Source organism: Calliopsis andreniformis, unplaced genomic scaffold, assembly GCF_051401765.1.
Source record: "Calliopsis andreniformis isolate RMS-2024a unplaced genomic scaffold, iyCalAndr_principal scaffold0156, whole genome shotgun sequence".
NCBI lineage: Eukaryota > Metazoa > Arthropoda > Insecta > Hymenoptera > Andrenidae > Calliopsis > Calliopsis andreniformis.
In genome coordinates this window covers 1,137,501-1,148,526 of record NW_027480565.1, presented here as the reverse complement: position 1 = coordinate 1,148,526, position 11,026 = coordinate 1,137,501, and the positions used below count along the sequence as shown (strand labels likewise).

At 53.9% G+C, this 11,026-nt stretch overlaps 1 pseudogene; it reads right to left on the bottom strand.

Moving 5' to 3' along the window:
* Positions 1-6,881: 6,881 nt before the first annotated feature.
* Positions 6,882-9,813, bottom strand: LOC143187721 (large subunit ribosomal RNA; annotated as a pseudogene).
* Between the last annotated feature and the right edge of the window lie 1,213 nt (positions 9,814-11,026).

The window sequence follows — 11,026 nt, the reverse complement described above, 5'->3', positions numbered from 1 at the left end:
TGCACCTATGGTAAGGGTCAATGACCCGATCTTAAAAATTTTCTCCAGTGCACAAATAGAACTAATGCTGTGCAGCCGAGGGGGAACCCAAACCCCACCGACTACACAGCGTTCCCGGCCGCACAAGGCGGCTCGGCCATTTTTTAGGCTGTCACCTATTCTATGGGTCCAAGACCCGATCTCAAAATGCCCAAATAGAGCTAATGCTGTGCAGCCGAGGGGGAACCCAACCCCTCCGACTACACAGCGTTCCCGGCCGCACAAGGCGGCTCGGCCAACTTAGGCTGACACCTATTCTATGGGTCTACGACCCGATGTTCATCGTTCAAAGTGCACAAAGAGAATTATTGCTGTGCAGCCGAGGGGGAACCCAACCCCTCCGACTACACAGCGTTCCCGGCCGCACAAGGCGGCTCGGCCAATTTTAGGCTGCAACAGTGTGCGACCCCAACGATCATGTTCTGCATTGATGGGGACGCTTCTGAGAGGGCCCGATAAATCGGTACCACCTCTCGGCGCAAGCCACCACTTTGAGGACGAGTTCAGCGGCTCCTCCCGAGTCTCGGATACTAGTTTGGGCAAGCCCAACCCGACACCTCAAGCGACATTGGGAATCTTTACCGCTCCCGCCAGTAGATAGGGACAGATATTGTTTGGCAATTTTTGGTCAGCGAGTGACTAGCGCCGCGCCTCGATGCTTAAGGCATCATAGCGGCTTTAAACCGGCCAGGTGGATTCGGCATTCTAGCTTCCTAACGTCCACTGACAAGGCAACGTGAGTCGAAGATGTTGTGCCGACTCAGACTTGGAAAAACCCTGCCCTCATCTCTTTTGGAGAATCATTGAACAAGTTGGGTCTACCCTTTCGGGAAGCGGCTCGTTTAGTCAGCCCTGCACGCTGCTAGGCAACGCGCAGTGCTGTCCAGCGGGGACCACGTGGAGGTAGAGCCGCCGGCTTTCGCCCGACCCCGTGCAGGATGGCTTTCTAGCCGATTCCGGCCTGCGCCACTGCAGCGTTCATTTCTGAACTCTGCCTGCCTCAGTGGCTGCAGGTTATATTACCTTGTGCTTTTGGATGTCTCTGATTTCTGTGATAGGGTTCTCTCGTCTCTTAGATGTTAATCCTGGTTTTCCTGGTTGTCCTCGTTGTCCTGGTTGTCCTGTTGTCCTGGTTGTTCTGGTTGTCCTGATTGTCCTGTTGTTGTCGTGGTTGTCCTGGTTGTCCTGGTTGTCCTGTTGTCCTAATTGTCCTGGTCGTCGTCCTGATTGTCCTGGTTGTCCTTTGGTCCTGGTGTATCCGTTGATGTCGCTGATTTTGTTGTTGTTGTGCAGTTCTGTCTTCGGCTGGCCTTTCCTTCGCTTTCAGAGTTGTATGGGCGAAGTCACGAAAGTAACAGAAGGCTTTTCTGCTCACCAGTTTCGATTCCGTGACTGGCCAGGTGAAGCCGTGTTTTTGGAGGGCTATCCGTAACACCGATCTCGCCTCCTCGTGCCTCGGGCAGTCGTATAGTATGTGCCTGCACGTTTCTTCTTCTCCGCAGTCGCATGTGGCCGCCTCCACGAGTGCGAAGGTGTGTAGCTTCCACTTGAAGTCCCCATGTCCACTAAGGAACTGTGTGACATAATGGTCCGGCCTGACCCATGCGCTCTTCATCCTCTGTCGCACGTCCTGGAAATACTTATAGGTTGTGCGTCCGAGTGTTGATGTCTGCCAGCGCTGTTGCCATGCATCGAGTGTAGCTTCCACTGTTCGCCTTTCCTCTTCCTGGTCGCCGTCCTGTTGTCGGCTGATACGGAATTTTTTCGACCGTTCCTCTATCAGAAGATCGATCGGTACTTCGCCGGCGATTATGGCCAGTGCTTCCGTCGATGTCGTACGGTAGGCCTTAGTTACTCTGAGGAGGGCCATCCTCTGCGAGCGTAGCAGAACCCTCCTGTGTGTTTTGTTCAGCAGGTCGCTCCAGCCGGCGGCTGCATACGTCGTAATCGGCACGTAAAGCCCCTTATATAGCGTTCTCAGCGCTCTGTGCTCCAGTCCCCACTTGGCTTTAGCTACCCTTGCTAGACTGTTGAAAAGTCTGTTGCATTTCTCTGCCGTTTTGCTGACGTGAGTGTCTATTCTGAGCCCCCGATCCAAGTGGACTCCTAGATACCTTATTGTCGGTTTCATTCTCATTCCCTTGTTTTGGACGAGTATGGTTGGTGGTCTTTGGGCGTCAAGGTTTCCCCTCAGCAATATCATCTCTGTCTTTTCGGCAGAGAGCTGAAGCTTTCTCCTTTCACACCAGTCCCAGACCTCGTTTACGACTGCCTGTCCCTTTCTACTTATCTGCTCTCTGTTTGTGCCTGATATTAAGGCTAAGACATCGTCCGCGTAAGCGATGACTTCGCAATCCAGTTCGCCGCTGGACAGATGTACCAGCAGGTCGTCGAAGTTGATGTTCCAAAAACTGGGTCCTAGTATTGAGCCCTGAGGGCAGCCTCTGTTTACTGGTTTGCCCACAACTTCCTGCTTGCCTACTATTTGTACTGCCCTGTCTGAGAAATAGCTGTCCACTAGACCGTAAATGTTTCGCGGGCAGTTCCTCTTCTTGAGTTCGTACATCACGTTAGGCCACCATACGTTATCAAACGCTCCGGCGATGTCGAATGCGATCCCGACTACGTACTTTCCTCCGTACTTTCCAGGGTCAGTTTCTCGCTCGAGGTCATCAACTAGTTCTCGTAGTTTAAGAATAGCGTCCTCGGTGGATCTTCCAGATCGAAAACCGTATTGCCGGTCTGATGTCGCATTTTGGTGCAGGAATGTGGACGTCAGCCTTACCGACATCAGTCTTTCCAGGAGCTTGCCCATCATGGAGAGAAGGCAGATTGGTCTGTACGACTTCGTGCTGCTCCTGTCACGATCTGGTCCTTTAGGGATGGTTATAATCGTTCCCGTCTTCCAGCGTGTTGGAAATATTCCCCACTCGAGGCATCCATTCATGAGTCTCATTAGCTCATTATGGATGCACCCCCAGGATTTCTGCACTACCTCTGCCTCTATTCTGTCCGGTCCGGGGCACTTGCCTTTCCTGAGACGCGTCACAGCTGCACTCAATTCCTCCCACTCGAAAGGTGGTGTGTCCTCCGTATTCGGGTATATGCGTACGTCCTCGCGAATTCGGGTTTGCTCTCGTGTTTCCGCTGCTGGGTCATCGTCCGGGAGTAGGGCGCCAAGTATTTCCTCGGCGGTGGCCTTCCAGTTATCCGTGTAGCCACCCTGTCGTAGTTTGATAGTCGACATTGCTTCTTCTCTCCTGAGCTTTCCGAGCGTTGTTTTTGTCGCAAGGCCCCATGGTGCCTTCCTTCCCTCCTCTGTTACGAACCTACGCCAGCTCTTGTTCTTCTCAGACGCTACCTTTTTTGTGTAGGCCCTTCTGAGTCTCCGGTATTCTCCCTTACGCTCCTCCTTCCTGACCGGATCGCCTGTCTGCTGGTATATACGTCGGGCCTTGTACACTGACCTTTTCATCCTCGTCAGTTCCGCTGTCCACCATGGAACTGACTTCTGATACCATCGCTTCTCGGGCATGGCTGCCTCGCACGCAGCAGTTATCGTGCGCTCGGTTTCTACGGCGAGTCTCTCGACATCCTCTCGACTGTTCAGCGGGAGTCTGCTGAGAGCTGTTTTCTTTTCCAAGAGTACCTTCTGGAACTTATCCCAGTTTGCCTTCCTTGTGTTGTACCTTGGTTTCATGGGGTGTGCGTGTCGCAGCTCTCCGCCGAGGTCAAGTCTCGTCTCCAGGATTCTATGATCACTGGAGGTACCGTCCCTGTACACTTTCCAGCCGTGTACAAGTGGTATGGCTTTCCAGGTAATGAGTGTGACGTCGATGTTCGACGATCCGCGAGTGCTTTCAAACGTTGTAGGGAATCCAGCCTTGTTTAGCACTACCAGTTCATGCTGTGCTATCAACTGCTCTAACAGTTCCCCTCGTTCGTCAGTAATCTTGCTGTGCCATACAGATGATTTGGCATTCACGTCCGCCCCTATGATTACTGGCTTTCCCCGAAGGTATGTGAGCGTTCGGTCAAGATGGGCGAGTCCGACTTCGATCTGCTCTGACGGGGGAAAGTATTGACTGATGAAGTAAAGCTCCATAAGTCCGTCATAGATTTGTACGCATACGCTGTGAGTCGTGCAGAATTCTGATATCTCGAGTATCGAGAGCTTTCTGTTTCGTACAGCTATCGCTGCAAGCGGCGGCGCGTCTGCCGTACCCCGCGAGACCGTCACGATTCCACTTCCAAGACCCGTAATTGCCCCTTTGAAACTGTACGGTTCCTGCATGAGCAGGATATCCGCATTGACGTGTTCCATTTTAGACCTGACCTCGTGCGGTACAGTCTTGGATCTCTGCATGTTAAGCTGCAGGATTGTCATTCCGCGTCCTTTGCTACTTACGGCGTTAGTATCCATAGTTGGTTCTGCTAACTGACTTCTCTATTGCTGCTTTCTGTCCTGGGCAAGCCGCGCTGGAAGCGGCGTGATCTCCGTTCTTTCCGGCTCGTTTGCAGTTTATGCATACTGCTGGGTGGTCCTTTTTGGGGCAAGCTTTTACTCCGTGCCCTTCTTGAGCGCAGTGACCGCAAATTTCCTGCTCGTGCTTGCAGTGCTTAGCTATATGCCCGAAGGCCTGGCACTTGAAGCATCTGCTAACTGCCAAGAAATCGCGCACCTTGCAGGCATTCCACCCAAGGAACAGCTTGTGTGCCTCGAGCATTCTTAGTCTGAGTGCCGGCGAAACTTCCACGACCCAGTTCGTTTCCTCACTGTCTTTTCGACCAGTCCTGAAGCAGAGCGTCACTGACTCTGCTTCCTCATTTCCAAGTACTTTTTCGTTCTGTTTCCTGAGGCAGCTGTGAATTTCCTTCTCGGTCATTTCTCTTGGTACGTCGAAGAGAGTCAACCTTGGCTTCCGCATCTGCTTCGCTGCGACCTTCAGTCCGATTTCCTTGAGCTTGGAGTTTTCTGTAAACTCTTTTAGGGCCTCCGCAGTGGTTGTTTCCACGGCGATGCCGTTGCCGTGGATCTTCCTCACAGCCTTCACCTGTATCCCACGCTTCTTTGGGTTGACCAGGGTGAAAACTGCCTCTCTGGCTTCCTCGCTGGTCTTGATCTCCCCCACGTCCATGTCTGGGACGATGATAGCCACATTCCTAGGTGGTGTCACCACGGCTGGCGAGACTCTCTTCGGAGGCATCCTCACTCTCTCGGCATACGTGGGGACTTTCGTTTCTTCGGCTTTCCTTGACACTCGTTCCAGGCAGCGGGTTGCCAAGAGCGATTTCTGGACGGCGCCGCTCATTGCCGCCTCCGACTTTCTGGCATGAGTGGTGGCTTGCTCAAGCCTACCCTCGAGGAAGCTGTTCCGGATGTTGAGATCTTCAACCAGCTCCCTCATTTCTTTAAAATACCGCATGATAGCGGTGGTCTGCTCTCTGTTCACTTTCTTCTTCGGGTCATTGCAGTAAGCAAGCAGGCGATCTTCAATGTCGCTTGCGGCGTTCTTAAATTCCGCTGGAGTGCGCTCCTCCATCGACACGTCAGTCTTCTGCCTCTTGTCCTCTTTTTCTGCACTGAAGTCCTTTTCTGGCGTAGTGCTGGCCCTCCTTTTCGTAGACTGGCTTTTGTTCTCCGGCGTCTTTAGTGCCGGTGCCAGGGGCTTGCTCGGGATTGCAGACTTGGGTGGCTTGGATTGCCTCAGAGAGGCGGGAGCCATGTTGACTCCTCGTTGATACGCGACCGGCCGCCTGTTTGTAATGGCCGCCTGCCGTAGCGTGTAGTCCCCCACTCCAGTTATGTCCCACTCGCTGCTTGGCGTACGTGCTCGCTGGTCCGCCGGCGATGGCGGCTTCCCCCACTCCGCGTGTTTCCCTCCTCACCGTGGCTGGTGTACGTGACCGGTGGCCCACCGGCGATGGCGGCGTCCCCCGCTGGTGTACGTGACCGGTGGTCTGCCGGCGATGGCGGCGTCCCCCGCTGGTGTACGTGACCGGTGGTCTGCCGGCGATGGCGGTGTCCCCTGCTGGTGTACCTGATCGGTGGTCCGCCGGCGATGGCGGCGTCCCCGCTGGTGGTCGTGACCGCGCTGGCGCGGCCAATGGCAGCGACGCGTGCGTCTCTAATTCTCTTCAGAGTCGCGTACGCATCGCAAAGTATAGGTCCTGTTAGCCCGTGTATCTTCTTGGATGGGGCCTTGGGTCCCGGGCGTACGTGACGCCGAGGTTGACTCCAATGGCGGTGGCGTCGTCTCGTACCGACTCTTGTGGAGTCTCCGGGAATTCACGCTCAAAATAACTTCAGGCACACTCCCGTTAATTTTTAATGCTCTGTGGCTAACAGGCAAGCCATACGGAAGTAAACGTGCCCATAGAAATGTTCGTAGCAGCGTCCACTGCCGATAGGACTAGCTCAGCGTGCGTACGTGACACGGCGGCAAATCAAAATGGCGGACGGCCGCGTCCCCAAGCGCCACGATACACAGGAAGGCGTCAGTGCCTCTAATGCCCTTAATTCTGGTTTGATTTGACGATAAATACGTCAAACTGTTCGTCTTCGTGATCACCGTTCACTGCCGCGAGATAATGTCTGAACTCGTGCAGATACGGTCGTGAAGTCCAAAAGATGCCGTGAACTTCGGCGGCGTTTCGACGCGGATTCCGCGTTTTCTCGTTAGTCAATAGTACACCTGTGTTACACAGCTAACTCCAGAAAACTCCACAAACATTTCACTGCAAATCACTGCATTTACACAGTATTATCACTGTGGAAACTCCGATGAGAGCGTGATGTGGCTCCTTAGTCGCTGTATGGTTCCGCAAGGGTCGGCGCAGGTACGGAGCGGCGCGCGGCACGTCCGTTCGCCTCGGCGGTCAGGTAGAGACTAGTAGATAGGGACAGAGGGAATCTCGTTAATCCATTCATGCGCGTCACTAATTAGATGACGAGGCATTTGGCTACCTTAAGAGAGTCATAGTTACTCCCGCCGTTTACCCGCGCTTTTTTGAATTTCTTCACGTTGACATTCAGAGCACTGGGCAGAAATCACATTGCGTCAACACCCGCGGGGGCCATCGCAATGCTTTGTTTTAATTAGACAGTCGGATTCCCCTGGTCCGTGCCAGTTCTGAGCCGAGCGTTGAATGGCGGCCGAAGAAACGACACGCGACGGCTGAACCGACGCGGAAGCCTCGCAGCAAGGAAGATCCGCGGGAGGCCAAGGCACGGGACCGAGTTCGGATCCCAGGACGTCGACCGAAGTCTAAGACCCTTCACCTCGCCCAGGCCCGGCACGTCAGCCAGACCCGCTTCCCGACCAAGCCCGACACGCCCCGCTCCTCAGAGCCAATCCTTATTCCGAAGTTACGGATCCAATTTGCCGACTTCCCTTACCTACATTAATCTATCGACTAGAGGCTCTTGACCTTGGAGACCTGCTGCGGATATGGGTACGAACCGGCGCGAGACCTCCCGTGGCCCTCTCCTGGATTTTCAAGGTCCGAGGGGAATATCCAGACACCGCAGCAACTGCGGTGCTCTTCGCGTTCCGAACCCTATCTCCTTGCTAGAAGTTTCCAGGGAACTCGAACGCTTATACAGAAAAGAAAACTCTTCCCAGATCTCCCGACGGCTTCTCCAGGTCATTTTGGGTTACCCCGACGAACACTCAATGAGGGCCCGGATGTTAAACGGTTCCGCTGCCGGGTTCCGGAATAGCAACCGGATTCCCTTTCGCCCAACGTGTGTGTGTCTCTTTTTTTTATCTTTCAATTTATCTCTTTGTATAATAATATGTTTGCAGACATTGATTTTAGGACACCACATTTGCATAGGATTTCTCTTAGGGCTTAGGATCGACTGACTCGTGTGCAACGGCTGTTCACACGAAACCCTTCTCCACGTCAGTCCTCCAGGGTCTCGCTAGAGTATTTGCTACTACCACCAAGATCTGCACCGACGGCGGCTCCAGGCAGGCTCACGCCCAGACCCTTCTGCGCACACCGCCGCGACCCTCCTACTCGTCAGGGCTTCATGGAGGACGGTCACCAGTAATGGCACCGTCCCTCCCCACTTGCCGCTGACGGCAGAGTATAGGCGCGACGCTTCAGCGCCATCCATTTTCAGGGCTAGTTGCTTCGGCAGGTGAGTTGTTACACACTCCTTAGCGGATTCCGACTTCCATGGCCACCGTCCTGCTGTCTTAAGCAACCAACGCCTTTCATGGTATCCCATAAACGTCGACTTAGGCGCCTTAACTCTGCGTTTGGTTCATCCCACAGCGCCAGTTCTGCTTACCAAAATTGGCCCACTTGGCACTCTAATCCGAAATCTCGTGGCTTCAATGAACCAAGCAAGCCAGAGATCTCACCCATTTAAAGTTTGAGAATAGGTTGAGGTCGTTTCGGCCCCAAGGCCTCTAATCATTCGCTTTACCAGATGAGACTCGACGCGTCCCCGAAGGAACGGAGGAGTGAGTGCCAGCTATCCTGAGGGAAACTTCGGAGGGAACCAGCTACTAGATGGTTCGATTAGTCTTTCGCCCCTATACCTAGTTCCAGCGATCGATTTGCACGTCAGAATCGCTACGGACCTCCATCAGGGTTTCCCCTGACTTCGTCCTGACCAGGCATAGTTCACCATCTTTCGGGTACCAACGTGTACGCTCTAGGTGCGCCTCTTCTCGCAATGAGAACGAGACGCCCCGGGAGTGCGGAGCACTATGCAGCGCCCATCCTCCCTCGGCCGACGCAAAGGACGACCTTCACTTTCATTTCGCCTTTAGGTTTACTCATCCCAATGACTCGCGCACATGTTAGGCTCCTTGGTCCGTGTTTCAAGACGGGTCCTGAGAGTACCCAAAGCAATAGCGCCGCCGACAGGTAATTCAAAGCTTGGCCAGTCCGAGGGCTCCGCCGGCTAACAGCTGGCCAGGCCCGTGAACGGGAAAGACGTCCGTACCACAGGGCAAACAAAGCTGACCGAGCTTGCGGCGGGCCTGACGCACCGTTCGAATGAGAAGACTGGTTGCGGCCCGATACCATCTGGGGGAACACCGTCGCGCAGCCGGTCGGGTCACCGAGGGTCCGTCGCGCACGCACAAGGCGACGCAACGGTCTAACCGCCCGGGCCGTAGACCGACACGCAACGGGTCGCGACGTCCTACTAGGGGAGAAGTGCACGTCTACGTAGCCGGAACGTTCGCCGTTGGCCGTAACATCCGTGCGCCCTCCTTGCGGAAAAGCGACGGACACCCCTTTCGGGGTTTCGCGCACCAACGGGAGCCAGCATTTGTCGACGATGAATCTCCCCTTTCGAACTTTTGGGTTTCTCAGGTTTACCCCTGAACGGTTTCACGTACTCTTGAACTCTCTCTTCAAAGTTCTTTTCAACTTTCCCTCACGGTACTTGTTCGCTATCGGTCTCGTGGTTGTATTTAGCCTTAGATGGAGTTTACCACCCACTTAGGGCTGCATTCTCAAGCAACCCGACTCTAAGGAGAGACCCTCCCGAGACGCGCACCGGTCGCTACGGGCCTGGCACCCTCTATGGGTAAATGGCCCCATTCAAGATGGACTTGGACGCGATGCAACGTCACGGGATAAACGGATCCTCCCGAACACTACATTTCCCTGCGGCAGTACCGCGGGATTCAGTGCTGGGCTCTTTCCTGTTCGCTCGCCGCTACTAAGGAAATCCTTGTTAGTTTCTTTTCCTCCGCTTAGTAATATGCTTAAATTCAGCGGGTAATCTCGCCTACTCTGAGGTCGTCGTATACGTGTTAAATATATCACACACGTAGAGTGATATATTTTATATATGTGTAAAAATGACGAAAGAAGCTGTGGCGTAATCCTCGTACAACGGGGGCACACAACCGAGAGAAGCGGACCAGGCAGAGTGTGTGAACGAATGTTACGAGAAATGGGAAATGAGAGAGAGACTTGAGATCATGTTCGATGCGTCGTCCCAACTTCGCCGTGTGCCTTCGGAATATGTTGTCGTAACGCAACAGCAGCGTTTCCAAAGGTAAGGAAGCTCCTCGTAATTCGCCAGAAGTGATCAGCGGAAAGTAAGTCACATCGTCCTTAATGCGCCACACCAAAGCATCTTCGCGTCTCGTTTAATTCGATCTAAAGAAGAGAGACTCTCGCCAGGCGACTGCCGGTATGGTTTAACGCCCGTCCGCTTGCTTTTTGTATAGCTTTCGTGGACTGGACGACCGGACTTGACGCGCGGTCTCTCTCGGCGATCGACTAACGCGAAGACATGGGGCGACCGGACGCTGCTACCTTTCCACCTCCTCCTTCTAGGAGAGAAGTCATCCCTATGTGATGAGTCATATATATGGCGGCTGTGTAAGCCTCGCCAAAGAGGATTCAGGATACAGAAACAAGTTGTAGTACAACACAACACATTCACGGAGCCACAAACGACTCGACCGAAACGTGGCCGGGGAAGATGCATCCCGGAACTTCATCGTTTCGACGAATGAGTGCCTCCTTTTCGCGTTGTTCCTGCAACAAGACGATCCCTCTAGAATCCCTGGGGCTCTGTTTCTCGTCATACATTTCTTCACCACACTACACGGGTGGGGTATACGCGATCTCGTGTTCATGCTCACTCGCACACCCTTTCATTGTCCTTCTCTGTAGTCTCACGACAAACTCTCTTGTGTGTCGTTGCGGGTTACGCACGCCTCTTTCTTACACGCATCATTTCAGACTACGTCGGGAGCGCGGATGAAAACTCGCACGAAAAGCGAACGCTGTCTGTTAACAATCACGAGGGTATTTGGCGAGACACGGAGGCTGGTCGATGATCGTACGTCCGCGCGCTTGCGTCCGGAGCGGTGCACATACACACACGGGCGGTCGACAAATTAAGCGACTCACGACGCCGTGTGAAAATTAGCACTCACGCAAGTCCGGAACGACAAAGCAACGACGATGACGACGATGTCTCCAGTCATCTGCCGCGTAC